At 33.1% G+C, this 22,656-nt stretch overlaps 1 protein-coding gene across 1 annotated transcript in view; it reads right to left on the reverse strand.

Annotated features, from left to right (window-relative positions):
- Nucleotides 1-21,038, reverse strand: part of LOC141520654 (catenin alpha-3-like) — a 155,255-nt gene extending 134,217 nt beyond the window's left edge. Inside the window, exon 1 of the mRNA XM_074232365.1 lies at nucleotides 20,957-21,038. The gene's annotated coding sequence lies outside the window, so the exon portion shown is untranslated. The remainder of the gene's footprint in view (nucleotides 1-20,956) is intronic.
- Nucleotides 21,039-22,656: the final 1,618 nt, after the last annotated feature.

Consider the following 22,656-nt stretch of genomic DNA (forward strand, 5'->3'; position numbering starts at 1 on the left):
AACACTAGATAAATCTTAGTTGGGCTTGATGAACTTGTTTTTATTGTTCCAGTTTCCTTAAGCAATAATAGGATCGTAAACTGATAAATAAACAGCACTATAAAGATTATCATTTATTTTCTCGCCAGTCTAGCATTCATTTGTTGTTTCCTACATAGATACTCTTTCAAATCTACCACTCCAACAGAAGTGTGTCACAAATACCCAGAGAAACGACTGTCGAGAAGAAATAGATAGCCAATGGTATCAAACACAGAATAAAGTCATTAGATTCAGGAATTAATATTCACTGGACAACCCTGAGCCCCTATCACTTCCATGCATATAATTTACATTCCCACAAACTGGAAATGGCTGCCTTTTTTTTTTTTCTTTTTTTGTTCAATTGCTTGTGTGTATCTTTGTTTCCACTGAGTTAGAAGTCTCTAATTAATTCTATCTTCTCCTTTCATTTCCAGAAACTCTTAATTATATCATAACTTGCATGCAAACTGTTACCAAGATACCTTCTCTAACCCCCAATTTCAGTTTTTCACAACTTCTCAAAGTATTTTGATTGCGTCTCTCCTCCATTCTTATATCACTTTCTCTTCTATAATTGATATCTGTCTTCATCCTTTGCTCAATTTTATTTTAAGCTCCTTGAAATCCCAACATGGTAATCAAGCTCATTTTCCCCCAGAATGCTGAAAGCCTTTGGCTTTCATATGGAAATTATCTATCTATTTATCTATCTATCTATCTATCTATATATATATGCATACACATATACCTATGTGTGGGTATATGTGTGTAGATATATGTGATATGTATATGTAAATATGTATAAATATATATATTTATAGATGGATAGACAGAAAGATAAATAGAAAGATAGATGGATGATAGAAAGATAGATGATAGGAAGGAAGGAAGGAAGGGAGAGAGAGAGAGAGAGAGAAAGAGAGAGAAAGAGAAAGATAGATTTCTGCCCTTCAGAAGATCATGACTTCAGGGAGTTGATACCATGAATTGGATTTGAGCCATCTGGAGAGCTGATATGATCAGAATAACTGAAGATTGGCATGAATGTGAGGCAATCAGGGTTAAGTTCCTCCTGATTCCAGATTCAGTGCTCTATCCACTGTACCAGCTAGCTGCCTATACTTCCATGCCTCAGTTGTCATCTTGAGGAAGTTTGATTTTCCTTATCCTGCAAAGTTTCTCAGTACAGTGACAGGTAAAAAACGCTGATGGGTTAAGAGCAAAATCTAATGTTCCTACTGCCCAAAGCCCCTTCATGGAAAGAATGGGTATATTCAGTACTATTTGATGAACAGGATAATAACGAAGCAGGGAAAATATTGAACAGCAAAATATGTTTTATAATCATTAATCTGTATCCAAATTGTCCAAGCTATGAGAGAAGTCAATGAACTTTTAATAAAGTACTGTGCAAGGACTCTCCATAAATACCTGCTCCCCCACCCCCAGACAATGAGATAAGGCCAATGAACTTTTAGTAAAATGCCTTACCCTTCCCAAGTAAAAGCCAGTCTCTCTCATGGATCCCTGCCTTAGCCTGAAAGGAGCTACCACTCCTTATCTACACACTATTCATTACCTCATCTCTGCTCTTCAAGCTACTGTCCCTCATCAACCCATCTCCATGGAGTGCTGCCCTCCCCCACATCCTCACTAAAAGCTCTGCTCTCTCCTCTATTGAGCTGCTTCTCTGTTTCTGGAGCTTAGCATTTTTGTCTGCTCTCATAATGTTGTTTCATGCTGAGCTTTCAGGTCAATAAAAGAAAAATTATTTGAATTTACAGTTAAATTCATTTCAAAAATTAGAGTAAATTACAAGGAAAGTGACACCACACAACTTGACCATTTCAGATACCCCAAACACTAGAGTTTTTAAGTACATTTAAAAATCTAAATGATTTTATTTTTTTGTAAGATAGAGATTTGAAAGAGTAACCCCCCTTTAAAAAAAAGAGCTCTTTTCCTGTATAGCTATGAAACATTCCCTGTTACCCTGAAGTATGATACCATCTTAGTCATATCCATCCCAGGGTCAGGCGATGGCATGAATAATTGAAACCCATGGACGAATCAAAACTATTTTGGTCATTAAATTCAACCTTCTTCCTCATTAAATGTTTTACTAGAGCTGCTGATAGGCAGTACACTTGACTGATTCGACTTTCATTTCAGCCCCTGCCTCTGTCTGCTAGGCATTTTTCAAGTAATAAAATCATCAAAAAAGGGAGGGGCAGGAGAAGAAAGGTGCCTAAATAAAAAGAAAAAACTGGATAATCAGCCTTGGAAAAAGTGAGCATGAACTCAGGGGCCATCGTGCTTTGGAATGGGAAGAGAGGGGAAAGAGAAGGAACCATGATATTTTAAAACATTTCGATTACTTCTTAAACTTAAATGTATCCCACTCTCCTCTTTTATTGACACCTAATGAGGAAATTGTAATGATGTCTCTCCTAGCAGTTTACTAAAATGAATGACTTTTGTGGATTGTTAATAAATTTTGTTGCATCCAAACAAATCCTTTCCATTAAAAGCAAACAAAAACATATTGATCAAGCAAAGGTTGGGGGGGGTATTTCCAGTCAATTTATTCTTAGTTTAAAAAAATATTGTGCATTTTTAAGAATGCAGCTGATTGTAGGGGTCCCTGGGACATGTGCTTTGAAGAATGATTCATCTTCATCTGTCCCTGAGAAGACTTCAGGCACCTAGAGGGCGTGGTGCTGGGAATGTCCAGACAATCAGAGACCCGAGCAAACCAGGGATGGAGGTGAAGCATCCATCTGCAGAAAGGGAAGACAGTGCTAAGGTGGCTGATAGGTCACCTTTGACCAGAGCATTAGGTGCATCCTATCATTCATAGTTTTTTCTTTTGATTGAGAATCCAGAAATTGGAGAAGGCACTTCCCCCCCCCTTTCCTCCTTATTTCAGTTTCAGAAGCCAGATCCAATTTTCTGAAAAGTAGCTATTATGTGGCAGATACAGGCTATTTTCTTCTGTGATCTTCACAGCATTCCTGGGAGGTAAGTGCTATTAGTATTCCCATTTAACAGAAGAGGAATCTTAGGTAAACAAGGGTTAAATGATTTGACCAGAGACACACAGCTAAGTAGCATCTGAGGCTGAATTTGAACTCAGTTCCTCCTAATTCTAGACTCAGTCCACTCCTGACCTTTCAACTCTTTAAAGCTGGTTAATGCTTCTGTTATGCAAAACTTTTAGAAGACTGACTAAAATGAGTATTATGTATGTATGTATGTACAGACAGATGCATATGTGAATGTGTGTCTATATATATCCACATACATATATATGAATATCATATTCCAACTGCATTTACATTATACATTTTTTTTATTTTAGTTTTTGCAAGGCCACACAGCTAGGCAATTATTAAGTGTCTGAGGCCTGATTTGAACTCGGGTAACTCTGGACTACAGGGTGGGTGTTCTATGCTTTGCGCCACCTAGCCACCCCTATCATTAATTGCAAAAGGGTTGACCTGAATGAAGAATGAGAAACAATGTTTGCTTTGGGTATGAAGAGATTCAGAAACATTGTAGTTTGAATTTTGGCCCAAAAGTACCAGACATTTTTTTTTTTGATTGGGGCAATCAAATTGAGATAGAATCATAGAATCATAATTTGAAACCTGGAAAAGACCTCACGGTTAGTTCAAGTGATTTATCCAAGGAAGTGACAGGGATAAGATTTGAACTCAGGTCCCCTAACTTCAATGTGAGTGTTTTTTTTTAATCATACTGCAATTTGCAGTTTTGATTTTACTGATTTTACCTAAAAGACAGAACTACATTGGATTTTGGGATTTACTTCTTTCCCTCAGGCCAAAACAAATCAGATATCTAGAAAAAACTGTGATATCTTTTTTTCATGGTCTCATTCCTTCATCTTCTACTCCCTGATGCATGCACAGATGGCTATCTCAGAGGGATAGACATAAGGAAAGGTAGTCATTATCTAGCAGCACAGACTAACTTGAAGTGTCTGTGCTGTGCCTCTTGTGCTACTGGTCATCCACAATCCAAAGATAGAGACCAGAGCAGGGAACAAGTCTTCCTTCTCATTTTCATCCTTCAATCTCACACCAGAAAAATACAATGAACAGATTAAGCTAAAAGAGACCATTAATATAATCTTGTTAACTTCTTTCATTCCACAGAAGAATAAACTGAGTCCTGGATTCACAGTGGTAATAGGTAGCCACTTAGAGAATTTGAATAAGGACCTTTTTTTTTTTTTACATGTCCAATGCTCTTTTGCTCAAAGTTTTCAAAATGAGATACAAAAATTAAAACTTGACCAATAAATAAATCTGAAAGAGAAATTTGGGCTGGTCATTGGCTGGACTGTGATACCAATACTAATTTATATGGGTAAGAAAAGAAATGGAGTATAACAAAGGATCCTTGATGGACATACAGGGAGATGAAAGAATAGAGAGATTCATTAGAAGAGAAGAGAGAGAGTAGACCTGGAAGAATAGTTTTGTTTCTCAGTTATCCCTCAGTATCTCCTGGCTAGAACTACGTGGTCACAACAAAATACTTAGATAAATTCAGGATTTCATAAAAATTAGAAAAACTGAAACCTTAGAGAAAGGTAGGACTGGAAAGGAACAATAAAATTCTAAAGCCAAGAAATAAAAAAAAATACATTTTTGATTTACAATTTTTCACAACCTATATACAATTTGGACATTAGATACCAGAATAAAGCATGTATGTAAATTTTGGGAAAAGAAAATAAAACAACAAACCGGTCATTTTGCGAACAATAAAGCTGAAGAAAAGATAGAAACATTCTTTATTAAAGTGATGAGATAGCCCAGGGTTAGGAGAGATGTGGAATTTCAAATTGCAATCCAAAAGAATATTTCTCTTGAGAGGAAACAGAGATGAATCAAAAATGAGAAAACGAGCAAAAATGAAACAAGGAAGGCAGAGAGATAAGCAAAGTATGAGGAAAAAAAAGAGTTCTTCCAGGAAAAGATGAATTATTTCTATATTTAAGATATTGCCTATTTATGAAAAGTCTGTAGATAAAAACTGCAAAATAAAAGTAAAATAATAACACTTGTTCCTGTCTTATGTATTGGGTTATTGTGGAATTCAAGGAAGATGATATGTAAAATATAGTTTAAAAAATTAAAATTGCTATAAAAGGTGGATTACTATCATAATCTCCACGGTAAAAAACACAGCAAAATTAGTGGGTAATAGGGAGAAATAAATAGTTTATCTTCCCTGGATTTATTTTGGGGTTTCTTATTTTATATAGGTAACAAAATGAAAGGCAGCATGGTGCAGAGAAGAGAATATAAACATGTATGCAAATATATATATATTTCTATATATACACATAAATTGATATAGAATATTCAATTTATAAAAAACAGAAAAGTGGGAGCAGAATTTGGATTTCTTCAATCTCCAGGTTATGAATTTCTTTTTGAAAAGAGTCAGGGCCACTAGTGAGAGGCCTCCAAAGAATCAATCAAAACAAGGTGAATGATTTCCTTTTTCTTTTCTAAGTGTTTTATTTCTCTCTCTCAGCAATTCTCCCCCATGATTCCCAGCTGTGCTAAGAGAGTGTATGAGTGTGTGTGAGCGTGTGCATGTATGTGTCTATGTTTATGTTATGTATTCTATTATGTATAGGCAAGGGTATATGTGCATTAGCTGAGGCACAAGTGGACCCATAGTATGTTCAGATAGTATACTAATTCTACCATATATTAGTTATCAGCCCTATTGTTCTGAGAAATGAGTCCCATCAGCAAGGTTCTCCTTATTGCCAAAGCTCAGCTTCTGGAGGCTAAACTGCCAATTTGCCAACGGCTGAAAAATCATTCCATATTAGAAAATAATTGCACTGGAGTGTGAAAAGCTAGGAATTAATCCATTCTTTACAGGGGAATTGAAACTATCTCAAAAAATTCCTAAATTATTCCTTTGTTCCATAGATTACAGCATTGCACTATGATTCAAGGTAGTAAAAGAGAAAAAAAAATAAAGGAAAATTATTAGTACTTAATCTGCAACTCAAAATATTTATAATCACTTTTGTGGTTGCAAAAAGATAGGAATGAAGAGTGCTCAATAATTGGAGAATGGTTGAATAATTGGTAGCATATAAATATAACAGAATATTATGCCACAGAAACAAAAACATGGGGAATTTAGAGAAAAAATGAAAATATTTCTATGAACTGATTGACAGTTAAAGTAATCACAACTAATATTCGTGACCATGATAGTGTAAAGAAAAGAAACTCTAAAATGCTGATGATGAATAATTCCAGTACAATGGCACATCTATTCCCAGAGAACAGATGAGAAAGTATACCTCTCTCCTTTTACTTAAAAAAGATGAAAAATCATATATATATATATATATATATATATATATGTATGTATGCATGTATATATGTAGAATTTCCCATAGACTGTCAGATGTACGTGGTATGTTGGTGGATTTTTTCCACAAGATTTTCTTTGTTACATGGGAAGGAAAGTTGAGTGTGAGGGCATATTCCAAGATAATTTAGGCATTAAAAGCAATTGTATTAAGTAAATTTTAACAAAAAATAAATGTCATTTATTACAAATGTGTCTTCTGATTAGCTGTTCTTAGACTCAAAATTATCTATGCCTCTTTTCAGGACAAAGGCAGTCTTCTTCCACTGAGGTAATGGAAGACAGCATTTGCTAATCAGCACCCTCCTTTTCTTTCTCTCTCCTTCATCATCCCACCTTCTCTCTCCTGTACCAGTGAGGCCAGGAACACTACTTAGAATCCTAAGATACACTCAGGCAGAAAGTTACTGTGGATGCTTAAAACTTCCAATAGCACATCACATCCAGATCTTTTTAGGAACAGTATATGAGAAGAATATAAAACAATTGTTTTGGCTTCTAGGTTTTTGAATTACAAATCTAATACCTTGCCTTATGAGACAAATCTGAGCATCAAAGAATGAGAACTAGGCTAGGCTACCACTGTGTCATGAGAAGACCCATGTTTTTTTTTTTCTGTTGCATAATAATCTTCTTTATATTTATATGCTACCAATTATTCAACCGTTCTCCAGGGCTTGAGCATTCTTCCTTTCTAGCTCTTTGTTACCACAAAAGTGATTGGCTCATTCCTATGAAATAATGCATTCCTATGACATGTAATCTTGACAATCTCAGTTTCCAAAACTGTAAAATAAAAGAAAAATAACACCTGTACCTGCCTTGTGTATAGGGTTATTGTGGAATTCAAAGAAGTTAAGAGGTAAAATATATTTAACAAACTTAAAATGGCTACAGGTTACTATTATAATCTCCAGGGTAAAAACAAAGCAAAGTTAGTGAGTAATAGGGAGACTTAAACAATTTACCTTCCCTGGTTTTATTTTGGGGTTTCTTATTTTATATAGGTAATAAAATGAAAGGCAGCATGGTGTAGAGAAGAGAATTCTGTGTCCGAAGTCTGGAAGATCTCTGCTGCAGTCTTGAATCCAAAGGGTTGTGTGACCTGACACCACTGGCCACTCTGTGGTATAGTCTCTCAGGAAAGTCTATTGTTTTTTAGGTTTTTGCAAGGTAAGTGGGGTTAAGTGGTTTGCCCAAGGCCACACAGCTAGATAATTATTAAGTGTCTGAGATCAGATTTGAACCCAGTTACTCCTGACTCCAGGGCCGGTGCTTTATCCACTGCACCACTTAGCTGCCCCCAGGAAACTCTTTAAGGAAATGATTTATACATGAATTACTGACTTATATCTGGAGGAAGAACTGTCCAAATAGGAGGTTCTCTTCACTTATGAAATCTCAGGTCTGGAAACTCATAATCCAATAATTTTTTAAAAGGCTACAGAATATATATTTCATCTTTCCCACTTATTTAAATCTTGTCAAAGACACGGTTTTACAATGTGCTATGAATTCTGAACAGAATTTGTGAAAAATATTTTGTTTTCAGAAACATAAAAGAATGCAAATATTATTTATGTCTCTAAGTAGTTATTCAGTAAGTTATAGTTGAAAGACTAAAGCTTGAAGTCCACCAATGAAGGTGATTAAAAAGAAATATAGGTGATTTAAAAAATAGGTAAATCAGAAGGCAGTTCATTTTTCAAAAATATTACATGTTAATTATCCAGGCCTTGGATGTGGACATCCTTTAGACATGTCTTGGAATCAGAAGGCAATGTAAATTAACTAAGTTACCTTGGATAATAAGACACTTTGTTTCTGTTAACTTCAGTTAATTTCTCCTAGAAGATGACTAAAATCATATTTTAACTCACAAGGCCTCAGGTTGGTTCATGTTTTAATGAGGAAAAAATATATGAAAGTGCTTCATGACTGAAAAGAGTGATAGAAAGGCTGAGTTGGATGATTGTTTCCACAATCATTTTCAATATAATTTCAGTATGAGAGTCAGGAATTCTCATGAGGTGAATGGATGAAATACCTTGAGCTAGATTAACCAGAAATGCAGAAAAAAATATAGTTTTTTTTTTCCTTGAATTGACTCATTACAGCAGACTCAACTGAATCAACTGTTTGTTTCAGATTTTATCAGTCAATATGCATTTATATTCCCACTAAGTGTCATTGACTATCATAAAGAATACAAAGATGATGAGTAATGGAACAAGGGAAAGAGACATAGAGAGGGAGAGAGATGACAGACATAGAGAGGGAAATATTGACTAACCATCTGCAATGTTTCAAACACTTTGTTTAACATTTTTTAACATTTTTTTACAAATATAATCTCAGACAATCCAACCACCCTGTGAATTAGTCACAATAATTAACTTCATTTAAACTTGAGAAAACCAAGGTAGAAAGAAATTGAGAAACTTGTCTGACTTCAGATTTTCAACTCAGGTCTTCCTGATGCTAAGAACAACAACAATCTATCCAGTATAAAATCTAGATGCCTAGAATAAAAAGGAATGGAGAGAAGAGAAGAGAAAGGGAAATGGGACAGAAATAAAATAGAATGGAATGGAGCAGAATTCACAGCTATGAAAGAATTAATATTCTCCATCTGGAGACGATGGGGACCTAGAGAGAAGTTGAATGAATCTCTGAAGGCTTTCATTGATATGACATCTCTCATGTTCAACAGTACTCTGAAAATAAGTATGAGTATATTACTGAGGACAAAGCTGAATATTGAAGACATATGGCATATGAGAAATTTGGAGAAACTTGAAAAGACAATTAGAATTATTGCTGAGTAAAGTCAGAAGAACCAGGTGAATCCTGTACAAGTTATCTACAAAACTGTAAAGAAAAATAGTCCACAAAGTTTGCTAAACTAAGAGTAAACTTAATGGTCAAGATTAATTCCAAAGGTCTGATGGAGTGTTGTGCTGTGGATATTGAAGGAGACACATTGTCAGACAGAGTTGCTATTTCAGTGAATTCTGCTTAGCTGTTCTTTTTAAGAAAAGATGGTTTGAGGGAGAAGGGGAATTAATAGACATTAGAAATGTCTATTTTCTAAACAACAACGAAAGCAAAGCTTTAATAAAATAAAACACACAAACATGCTAATGGTGAAATACCTAGAACAAGAAACATAATAATGCCACTGATATTAAGAACGATTTACCACTTGTTTCATATTTCTAAAATATGTACCTGTCATGTGATCTTTGCTATAGATATAGATGTGTATATATATGTGCAGTATTTTATATTGATCTATTTTTATGTGTATGTTTTGTCTTATGTATGCATATGTGTAGAATCAATATTTACATACCCATCTGTCTTTGTTTATCTAGATTATTGTTATAGACACTAATTTCCTAAAGGGAAGAGATTTGTTGGCTTATCACACTTGTTTCTTTATAATACTTTGTATTAAAAAAAAAACTCAAAAGCATAGCTCTTCTTGGTTTTCACAGATAGAATTATAACAAAAAGAGATGAATACAGTGGTTCAAATTAAGTCTCACACATTTTGAGTAGGTATTTCCTCAAATGATGTGGCTCCATTTTAATAGATGGATGCAACAAACTCTATAAATCTGAGGGTCACAAATGTTCCTATAATAATCTTTAATTTCAATAAAAAGCTGAGAATTAGGCTGCAAATTTATCAGCCCACTACTCTACTAAGGACCATTTTTTTAGCAAAGATAATGTAACAAGATAAAAAAAATAAAATGTAATTTTCCATACCATCTAATTAAGACAACTTGTTAGTGAGGAGTAAGATCAGGAATTCCTCTATCTATATCTTGGGTTGGATGTGTACTTAGAACATCTGCTCCATTATTTTTACAGGTGTTTATTAATATGAAAGTCTAATCCTATGACACTGGTGCTAATGGCTTGTCAAGTCCAAATTTAAATACCGTAGACATCAGTGATTCTACATGGACAATGCTGTAAATTTCATTCAAAACCATTTTCCTTTCATGCATGAGAAACAAACTGATGATCTGTATATGATTCCTGAAGCCACTTAATTCAAAATGTTATTTTAGAGCCAAAAAATATATGGTAAAATATTCATAATTACCTAGTGATTCCTAAAGAATAGTCCACAACCTTGTTTTTGTGACTGCTTTTTTATCATTATGGTTCTAAAAATATTTATATGTTTAGATGTATACACATGTATAGATAAATGTATATATGGCTATATCTATCTGACTTTGACAAAGAAAATCAACCCTCTCTTCTTACTGATGACAGATTGTAAAATAATGCACTTTGCCAATAGAAGAATTCCATTTGTCTAATTAAAAAGTATAAGGTGATTGTTTTTAATTCAATATATACATGATAAACTGCAATTGATGCCTATCTAGAATTACACCAAAAGAGCAATAAAACTGTTCAAACCCTTTGATTCAACAATACTGATACTAGGTCTCTGTTCCAAAGAAATAAATAAGAAATGGGAAAAGTCTCACAATTAAAAAGATTTTTAGCAGCTCTTTCTTTTTTTAGTGGCAAAGAATTCGAAATTCATGAATTGATGGTTAGAGAAGTGAGAGAACAAAGAGAGCATTATACACTTTAACAACAACACTGTGAGATGATCTTCTCTGATGCATACAACTGATCTCTGCCGTTCAGAGAACAAGACAATCCTGAGAGACCTTCTATGGATAATTCCATCCACATCTAGAGGAAAAAAAACTCTAAGTCTGAATACGGGGCAAAGAGAAGTATGCTCACTTTCTAAAACTTCTTTTAAGTTTTTCCTTTCTTTGTCATCTTATTTTTTCATTCCCCTTAGTTCTAATTCCTCTTTCATGACATGATTAATGTGGAACTATGTTAAATAGGATTGTACACTTACAACTTTTACCTGTTTGGAGAGGGGGAAAGAAAAGAAGGGTGTAAGAAAAATGAGGGACTCAAATTTGCAAATAGGTGATGTTGAAAACTACCTTTGCATGTAATTGGAAAAAGAAAACTAAATTTCAGTTGGAAGAAAAAAAAACTGATGCCCAAGACAATAAAGAATATGATCTTATTCAACTCCTTTGAGTGATATCAGGCAATTGTATTTATATCCTAATTTCTCTAACTAGAATTTGCTTTAGTTTGTTTGGGTGAGGTGATTAACAATCAAAGAAATTCTTTGTGGCAGCAATATTTAAGTTTAACAATTCAGTTCTTTGAATAAGTATTTTCCACTAATAAAAATATAGATAAAAATCATTTTTATGTGGCACATTATCATTTCTATCACTTCTTTGAAACTGATGCATCTTATCCATGAGGAAATTACCACACTGGATTGATTAAATATTATGTAAGTTTATCATTTTTCCATTATTTTCTGACTTAGTGGTTTTGAGAAAGTTCAGAAAAATGATAGACAGCATGTCAAAGTCACTTGTGGGCATGAATAGCTCTAACAAAAAGGTCAATCTCTATCCCTATACATAGAAGACTGCACTGTCAGAAAACAAATGTCTCTGTCAGCAATAAAAAAATAACATATGAAGAGATATACTACATGAGAGTAAAGAATGGTTTCCTAGCTGGTGATCTAAGTCCATCTCTGTCACATGGAAGAACTATCTATACCTGTAGATATTCTCACTCACCATGAGATTAAATAACTGGTAATTTATACAATCACTCACTTGTTAGGAACCTGCAGATGAAGATGCTTGAGATGGGTGGGTGGGTAACAGAAATGACAAATTTTTAAATAATGATTTATTATTTTCCATTTAGAATTGGCAGGAATCTTATGGGACATGCATATTAAACTCTCTTGTCTTCCAAATGACAAAATGAAGAATCTTAGAAGGATGGTGACTTTCTAAAGGTCATAGAATTTACCAGTGGTAGAGCAGAGAACTAATCCCTGGTCATTCAAATTGTAAATTCAGGAGCTCCCTTTATTCTTTTTAATCACACACACTGCCATGCTAACACAAAATAGCTATATTTTAAATTAGAGACATAGAAAAGAAAAGAAAAATCTCAAAGTAGAAGGATGTGGTCTGTGTTATCTTTGTCATCCCTGTTGCTAGAATTGTACTGAGGGTGCTTCAATGATTCTATATATGATTTTCCATCCTGTTGCATCAACTAAATACCAGATATGATTTCCCCCCCATGAAGAGCTACTAACTTCTGATGTAGATGAAATAAGAACTAGTCTTATTTAAGAATTATCCAATCAAAAACTCTCACAATAATCTTTAAAAATACAGGTCCTGGGCATGTAGGTATCACACTGGCTAGAGCACCGGCTCTGAAGTCAGGAGTTGCTGAGTTCAAATCTGGTCTCAGACACTTAATAATGACCTAGCTGTGTGACCTTGGACAAGCCACTTAACCCCATTTGCCTTGCAAAAACCTAAAAAAAAATACATGTCCTACTACTCTAAGGTAGCTAGAGAAAAGTTAATATTTCCATACAAAAAAAGGAGAATTTAGACCATTAAATATCCAATTTTATAATAAAATATTAAAAATTAGGAACTCACCTTATAAAAAAGAGATATTCTTGTTAAAATAATAATAATGACTAATATTTGGCAGGAATTGAAATTAACTGATACAAGTTTCTCAAAGATAGAGCCTTTGACATGATTAAGGTCAAGGACTGATATCCAAAGGTGCTCTTCATAAACAAAATCTATGTGAATGCAACCAACACTATGTTTTCAATGAAATGCCAAGAAAATAGCTGTCAATGTCATTTGATTATCTGAATCAAAGAATAGATATTTTGGTATAGTTAAATAAGAATTTTGCTATCAAAAAAGATTAAAAGTGTATCTTTTAATAACTGGATTCCTGGGTGCTCAAGATTTTGTGAGATATATGAAATATACAGATCATAAACTTAAATTTCCAAAACAGCCTCTGGTGAATATCTAAAAATTCTTAACCAGTGCCCAGAGTTACACTGAAGAATTTCAAATTTCTTTATAAACCAATATATTCTTGAAGTGAAGATTTAAAAAAACCTCCAAATAGACTTGAAAATTCAAAAGTAGTGTTAAAATTTGTATATTATCACAGACATAATTGCTGTCTACCGAGAGAGAGAGAGAGAGAGAGAGAGAGAGAGAGAGAGAGAGAGAGAGAGAGAGAAAGAGAGAAAGAGAGAAAGAGAAACATGCACTAACCCTTAACAAGTTGGGAAAAACTTTTAAAATTAGATAAGCCATAATAAGTTCTAAAGCTCTGAACAAATGGAGGGGGGCAGGGATCAAAATGTAGAGATATCTTTTAGAATAAATCAAAACCAAGTGGAATGAAGAAGAAAAAATACAAAATGTCCCTTTTATCTGATGTTCTATCAAATTTATCCCAAAGATGTTTATGCAATGATGCATACAAAGAAGATAAGACTATATTCCAAATACATATTCATTTGCAAAAGTCAATAATTTTCTCCAAATGTCAAAACAGAAAATAGCAGATGTAGTACAGGAATTTATACTGATAACTTCTTTATCTTGAATAACATTTTATGTATATAATTTGTCTTCATCTTATCTTCATTTCCCAATGTGTTCTCCCCGTCTTTGCTCCTACCATCCATTATATTAAAGTATTTTTTTACATGAAAAACAAAATTCTTTGGCAAAACTAAACAAGATCCAAAGAATAAGTATGATATTATATGCAATGTTTTATAATAATAAAAAAGGAAAAGGTTGTATTATTTTGTTTAGCAAGTCAGATAATTTCTTTTAGTTCTTATATTTATAAAATAAGAATGATAAGAAAACATGCTTCCCCCACCAAGTTATCATGAAGATCAAATAAAATAATAAGGAAAATATTTCGTAGCTCTTAAAGTGTTATGTTAATTCTACGAATAGCACATAGAATACAGGGCTTGAATTCAGAGTCTGAATCTTAGACATATCTATCTTAGACATAGCTATAGGGCCCAAGACAAGGCAATTAATCTCTCTTAGTTTCTTCATCTATATAAAAACCTTTCATCACAGAGATGTAGCAAGAATCAAATAAGTTATCGCAAGGAGAGGTGCTTTGTAAATTTTAAAGCAATCAATAAATTATGATTCCTGTTTTTGTCCATACTTGGTCATAATTTTGTAGCATTTAGTTTTGGTTGTTTTGTTATTCTTTCCATTTAGATTCTTACAGTCATTCACATATTGATTTCCTGATTCAGTTGACATAACTTTACATCAGTTCAAATAAATCTTCTAATGCCTCTCTGAATTCTTCATAATACTTCATTTCTTACTTCAAAGTGATATTTTTTATATTCATATACTGCAACTTATTTATCCATCTCTTCAATGATAGGCATTTCTCTCTAAATTTCATCAAATAAAATATGAATCGAATGAACATGGTTGATAAATAAAATGGTAGATGACAACCATAATAGTAGTAATGAAGATATTCCAGAATCATGATGTCACTGATGTAAGGTAAGCAACTCCCTGGTTTGACAATGCATTTCATTGATGAAAATAACCACCTTATCTATAACAGGATTTTAAAGATTTGTCTGGGGGTGGGGGGGTGTTAATATTAAAATGATTTCCTCAGGATCACACTGTAATCTGCAATCTACATAACAGTTTGGGCTATATATTAAAACTTCCTCATTGCAAGGTGAGTCCTCTATTCATGATATTACATTCATATAGATTTCAAGTTTTGGAAAGGAATTTTACAAATGAGCTTTGATATTACACATAGAATTATCTTCTTTACTAAGAGCAGGGAAATTTCTCTAACTGTAGGTAAGTGAAGTGATTTGCTCTTAGTTACAAAGCTAATAACTTGAGGCAAGATTTGAAGTAAGGTCATTTTAAATTTACTGTTAGCACTCTGCCCTTAGATATACACTGCTGCCAGTTAATATCTACAAAACTTCATAGATTATCCAGTGGAGAATTTAAGGACATTTCTGCCTCCCTAGCCACTGAATTAGCAATTTTTAGAAAGTACCAAACTGGAATCTTATCTATCTTATTTCAATTAAAAATAATTCATAAAAAAACTATCCCTACACAGATTACAGAGTCAAAAAATAGGCAAATGATTACAATCACAACTAGCAGTTAGAAGTGTATTTGAGAATCAGTTCAATAAACAAGGAAGCATTTATAAGCACTCTACATGCAAATTTGCACTAGACATGGAAGGGAGGGAGAGAAGGAAGTTATATTTCTAGAGAACATACTATGGGCTAGGTAAGTCCTTTTCAAATCTTCCCAATGACCAAGGAAGATAGGTAGTATTATTATTCCCATTTTTCAGTTATGGAAAATAAACCTGGAAGAAATTAAATAACTTGCCCAGGGTGATATCTTATTAAATAGGAGTCTACATTTGAACTCAGAGTCCAGAACTTTATACATTGCCTCTAACTGCTTCTAGTATGGGAATGGAGGAAATATGAGGATAATGAGTTGTAGACTCTAACTTCGAAATACTTACAATTTAGTAATAAAGGATTAAATATATTATAATGTGTTGTAATTCAATATCCTTGAACTTTTTTCAGTGAGGACTAGAATCCTGCAGATAGGAAAAAGGATACAGGTTATATATGGGTTATGTTTCTTTTAACTTTCCTCCCTTCCCAACCAATCAGCTCTCTGAATATGGAAGAGATGAGCCACATATCATACAGTTTTAAATCTGAGAAGTGCCTCAAAGGTTATTTAATCCAAACTCCACCTGAAATTATTTCTTTCTATAATATACCTGATCATTGGTTACACATATATGCTTTGCTGAAATTTATGAAACAATACCGCATACACTAACCCCAAGGGTAGTAGTCTTGTCCACTTTTACATAGGTCTAATCGTTAGACAAATGCCTCTAATATTAAGCTTAAAATTTCCTTTTTGAAAATTATAGTCACAGATTGAAGTTCTGCTGTCTGAGTCCAAGGAAAACAAATTTTCTCCCTCCTTTTTATGTCAGCTACCAAAGTAACATGATCACTATATTTTCTCCCATAAATTTCACTTTCTATAAGTTAAAGATCTCATAGACCTTTAATTCCTCTATGGCATGCTACCCAATCTATCTTTCCATTTTAATTACAACATTCTAGAAACCTGTTTTCTCAACTGGCAAGTTATTTAAGACATTCTAAGTCTCTGATTTCCATCGATGAAATAAGAGTTTCGGGTTAGGTAGCCTCAAATGTGTGAGCAAGGTCTAAATCAATGATCCTGTGATGGTTCTTATTCTTTTGTGTCCACATTTTTATTACTTTACATATAATATCCACAAAAAAGAGAAAACCTTAAAAATATTAATTCAATGATATTAAAAATAAGAGGTGGAGGTCTCAAACAGCTCATCCAACTTTCCCAAATATCTTTGCTCTGACTCAAGTCTTCACAATAACTCTTTCAATTGCTACACAGATCGGTTTGAAAATAGAAATATTCCTTTGAACTTCACAGGAACAAATCTATGCTGTGGATTGTTTTAAGAAGAACAATTCACATTTAGTAGAGTTACAAATTAAAATGTACTATCTGACCTCTCCAGAAACAATTCACACTTCAAGTTTGCTAGTAAGGTGAGCAGAGAGATGATTAAATCAGATGCAGAATTCTTCTCAAAGACAAGGTCTGAGTAAAACAAGATAGAAGGAAAATACAGCAACGATCATTACTCTCCCAGCAATCCATTCTTCAAATGCTCGGGTTAGTTCCCTCCTGGGTTTAGGTTGGAAAAAGAGCTATAACTGAAAGTAATTAATAATGATAAAAATATATAGCCCCACTTGGCGTGGCTTTCCACGCTGACTAATATTTTATTTGTTCAGGTGAAGCCTGAAAAAGAAGAGATTTCCTTATTCCAATCCAGGTGCTCTATTCAGTGCACCACCTAGCGGCAACATTTTGTATTCCTTGATAAAATCTAAACTATAGGTAGAAGTGCAATATATCTCAAATTAAATGATTTTTGTGTTGCTTAAAATCACAAAGAGGTACAGAAAAAGAAAGTTCCTGATCTCTAGTAATGGAAGGAAATTTTTTGGATGTTAAGACTATTGTTTTGGTTTTTATGTGTTTGTAAACAGTATGAAGAAATGTTGGGGAACATCACATTCCCCTGTGATTTTATTCATACTGGAAAAATAGTTTCAACAAAGTGTTAGAATTGCTGCAGGCACTGAGAGGATGACTGGATTGCCCAGTTGCTACGAGATAATATAGATGGAGGAAAGCAGAGGACCCAGGAAATAGCCATAGGGGACATCCATTGCTAAATGACATCAAGTGGATCGATACCAAGCAAAAGAAACAAACTCTCTCAGATTCCTAGGAATAATCCCATGAAGGGCAGATAGACTTCTCCCCTTCAGCACTCTCACTCCTCCAAATTCTATGTATTTTATATCAATGTAACCATATATTATATAATCATCATGATAATGAAACATTCTGATAATAAACATCCTTAATAAAGAAATAAAGAATAGAAAGAAAAATAAATATTTGTAAGCATCAATAACAAAAAAATTTGCAAATAATAAATTTAAATTAAATTACAATTCAAAAATAAATCAGAAGGCACTTCCTCATAGCAATGGCTTCATTATCTATGACAAAGAATAGGCTTCACAAAAAACTAGAAGGTAAACATAGAATAGTGAAAATCTGCATGTTAACAAGTCAGTCATAATTTTGGACTGCAAGTTTTAGTATTATTGGTCCATTCAGTATCTTTACTATATAACACTGATTAATTCTTACTATTCATCAGCTGGGAAATTCTCATTTTATTATAGCTTTTATTATAATATAGGATAACATGGCATAGTATAGCCTTTATCTGTTGTCAGTTAACCCTCTCCAATTCAAAATGGCATTTAGCCTAGAAAGACTTATTGAACTGATGGAAGTGAAATGAGTAGAACCAGGAGAACATTATACATTGTAACAGCAATATTTTATGATGCTCAACTATGGATGACTTAGCTATTTTCAGCAATACAATGATCCAAGACACTGAAAAATTTATGATGAAAAAATGTTATCCACTTCTAGAGATAATTGAGAGTCTGAAGGGAGACTGAAACATACATTTTTAAACTATATTATTTCTTGGGATTTTTTGTGTTTTTGTCTGTTTTCCTTTTCAGCAAAGCTAAAATGGAAATATGCTTTACATGATTATACATGTATAGTCTATAGTCTATAGTCTCAGGAAGAGGGGTGAAAGAAGGGAGGGAGAGAAATTGGAAATCATATTAAAAAGAGAATTGAAAAATCAATTGAATTGAAAAAATATTTAAAAAGCTAATTCATTTAAGAGAAAAAAATAAAATGGCATTTCAAGAATATTAGCTCTTAAGTATAGGAGTTCTTTTTAGTCTATGGTGCTACAAATCTCTTCAAACTTGCTATCTTTGAGCTTTACAGGCTATGCCAGCTAGAGAGATGTTCTGGATGCTGAACTGTTTAATCAAAGTGAAGATAACAAAATAGATCAGGGGGACTATTTTAGACAACTTATTGGGACATACAAGAAGCTAAGACATCTGATGTGCTTTTCTTCTCGTTCTAAAGGTAGAAGTAGAGAGTAACCAACTTCTGTAGGAAAACACTGAAATGTGAGAGGTTTTGCTAAGGTCAATAGTTGACACCAGAGCTCCTGACCAATTAGGAACCTATCAGGAAATATTTAACTGCAGCCTTTTATCAATCCGAATTCTGATGGGGCTCCTTTAAAACAAGCCTCTCAAATGCACCCCATAGCTATATTTGTATTTGTTTCTCAGGTTCTTTAAAGATCCCATTGCTTTGTCCCAATTTATGGAAGTTCCTCATATTTTACTTTAAAAAGGAACAACCTCACAAATGTTCCTAACTCAGGTTCCAAATGATTGGTTTTACTGCCTTTTTTCCCAGAAAAAAAAAAATTTAGTGTATATGCAAACTAGTCACTGTTCCATCATTTTAGTCTAATAATTTAGCCTCTATTTCATGACCTTGATATTGTTTCTTTATAAGGCATTTTTCTAATCTTAATTACAAAGTTTTTTCTCACTCTTTACAATTTTAAAATATTCTCACATAAGCAAACTTTTATTCTCCATTTTGACAGAGATTTGATTCCTTACATGTATGCCACAAATAATTTTCCCTCCAAAACCCTCCAAATCCTAAATGAAATTTGAGATTCTTTATATACATTAGTAGTATATTTTTTAAAAAGTTTTCTACTCACACTAGTTATCAAGTTGTCATTTGTATGCTTTGATAATATATATCTCTCCAATACTCAGACACACGCATCTCATATATATATATATATATAATATATATAATATATATATAATATATATATATAATATATATATATGTATATCTTTTTTCATTCTTTCCATTACAAAACTTCTGCTTATATTAAAGCGAGTCATTTATATAGGAAAACTAAGTTGGTTTCATATCATCTGATCCTACTGTTGAGGAAATCTGGTCAATGTTGACCTTGACCTTGAATCAGTGAACCAAGTCCTGACCCAGGTCCTGAATCTTCCAGAGATCAAAGAACAACTGAAATTTTCATCAGGGTATAGATGATGGAATAGCACAGAATGTGGAAGGTCCTAAAAGGTAATCTCTAACTCCTGTAGAATCATTCTTAACTAACAAAATTTCTTACTTAATTGATGTATTTAACAACAGTATCAAAAACAAAACTGGTTTTGTTTGGTATAGCACTTTTTTGTCATATGTGCAATTTTTTTTTAATTTTTCAAACCTGGTCTTTGATTTCAATTATTTGGAGAATTTATGGTTGTACACAACCAACTATTTTTTTAAAACTATTTTTGTGCTATTTATCAACAATAGATTTCAGAATTCAAGATTGGAATCTAGGTATTTTCAATGCTAGTGAAAACTGACAACCCACTATCCCAAACTATCTTATATAGCTATTGGAATGAAAATCTATTCATGGGCTTTGTGGAGCTAATTATATCTTTGGCCATATTCAGATCGTTTTGTCTACCTTCTGGCACTGTCTCTCCACTGAAATAAATTAAGATCCCCTCATGTATTTCATTGAGTTTACTGACTGACATGGTCAGAACTGCACTTTAAGAGGAATGATTTGACCACCGAATAAAGGATGGGCTAGAGTGGAGAGGGAATTGAGGCAGGGAAATCAATCAGCAGGCTATTGCAATAGATCATTGTGAAGCAATTAGAGGCTGTATCAAGGGGATGGAAGTATCAGGAGAAAAATGGGACACATATAAAAGATTTTAAACAATCTAAGTGAAAATCTTTACTGACAGCACAGAAACAGTCATTGTTCATTCATTGATATTTTCAAGTATATTCCATTTCTATTCTCCTCCAACAAAAACCTAAATATTTTAAAGTTACAGATATCGTTACTTTTTAGCTTCCCAAAGTTATCCTCATATATAACTTACAGTGTGATTTAGAATAGGTAAACTTCTATCTCTGAACTTCAGGCTCCTTTACTTTCAACTGATGGGATTGAATTAGGTGACATTTTACATGTTTCTAAACTCACATTCTAGAATTTCAAGAGTTCAATGGTGGGTAAACTAGATGGCACAATGGATAGAGCACAAGCCCTGGAGACAGGAATACCTGAATTCAAATCTGGTCTCAGACATTTAATAATTACCTTGCTGTGTGGCCTTGGGCAAGCCACTTAACCCCATTGCCTAGGCAAAACTAAAAAAAAAAAAGTTCAATGGCTCTATGACATGTTCTCTAATAGTCTTATGAGGTCATATTTACAGAGTCCTAGTAAGTTGGAAGTATGTAATATGGTTTTGTGGTGGATTAAGAGTCAGGATAGCTAAAGATCAAGAAAGAAACCTATGGGGTACATGGCCCTGAAGAAATCACTTAATTTCAGTGTCCCCCAGAAATTCTCTAAGGCCATAAGGACAATTTAGGGTTTTAGTTGGATTAGGATCATTAATAATATCTACCATTATGAAATTATAGGTTCTGCTCCTCTTTACCCTCTAACAAAAAAAAATCACTTCTACTCTAAAGAAAACAAAGTGAAGCAACTCGGAATTGTTTATCATAAGCTTACATTAGGAAAATTTTGCTTTATTAAGACTGTTAATATATACAGTTGTAAATAATTTCCTTTTTTATATCTGTTTATAAAAATTACATTTACAGAGACAGTAAACCATACAATATCCAGAAATAAATAATCAAGACAGGAAGGGGAAACCATTTTCCAATCTAATATATATTTTTAAATTTATATATATAAAAAAACATATCTCTTTTTAAGAAAAAATATTTAGAGAAATTGTTACATAATTAATTGTTCAGGACTTCAATATTGTTCATGTACAAGTTTTTAAAAATATTTATAAAATATGACAAATATTTCCTTTCTTTTGGAATTATATCATTATTCTCATATGTGTATATACAGGTTTTGGTATGAATGACTCTCTGGCAAGATCTCCAGTGTACAAGGATCAGTCTTATGAGGTCATTTACATGATCTAGTATACTAAAGTTTGTAATGTAGCTTTTATGGTGGATAGAACTGACTTCTAATAAAAATGGGGATTAAATTGTTTTTCAAAGACAAAAAAAGTTATGAGGTGAGGAGAAAGAGATAGTAAGGAGGAAAGAAATAGTAAGGTCTAAAGAAATAGTAAGCTAAACAAAAGAAGTTACATTATTCTTATGATTTTCAAGGTCATTATGTTCTATATCTATGGCAGATGAAGAGGCAAGGGAAGAAAAATGAAAACAAAAAAGATTGAAATACAGTTTAAAATGTTCATACCTTGAACCCAAACATGGAAAACTCTTCAAATAAAATTGACTATATTTGTTTTCTTTAAAGACAAAATCTATCCTATGGTTAATAAGGTGCTAAATACAGTTTGTTAAATACTTGCTAAGAAATAAAATAATTAGCCCTGAATAATTAGTCTGTTTTCTCCTCTTTCACCCTATTCACATGCTAGATCCTGGTATGTGGTAGCGTGATACATCACAGTACCATGGATTAAGCACTAGTAGGAAATCAAGGAGTCATCCAGTCTTTCATATTATAGATGATTAAACTGAGGGTCAGGGACATTAACTGACTTGTGAAATTTCAGACAGATAGCAAGAG

This window comes from Macrotis lagotis, chromosome 4, assembly GCF_037893015.1.
Source record: "Macrotis lagotis isolate mMagLag1 chromosome 4, bilby.v1.9.chrom.fasta, whole genome shotgun sequence".
Classification (NCBI taxonomy): domain Eukaryota; kingdom Metazoa; phylum Chordata; class Mammalia; order Peramelemorphia; family Peramelidae; genus Macrotis; species Macrotis lagotis.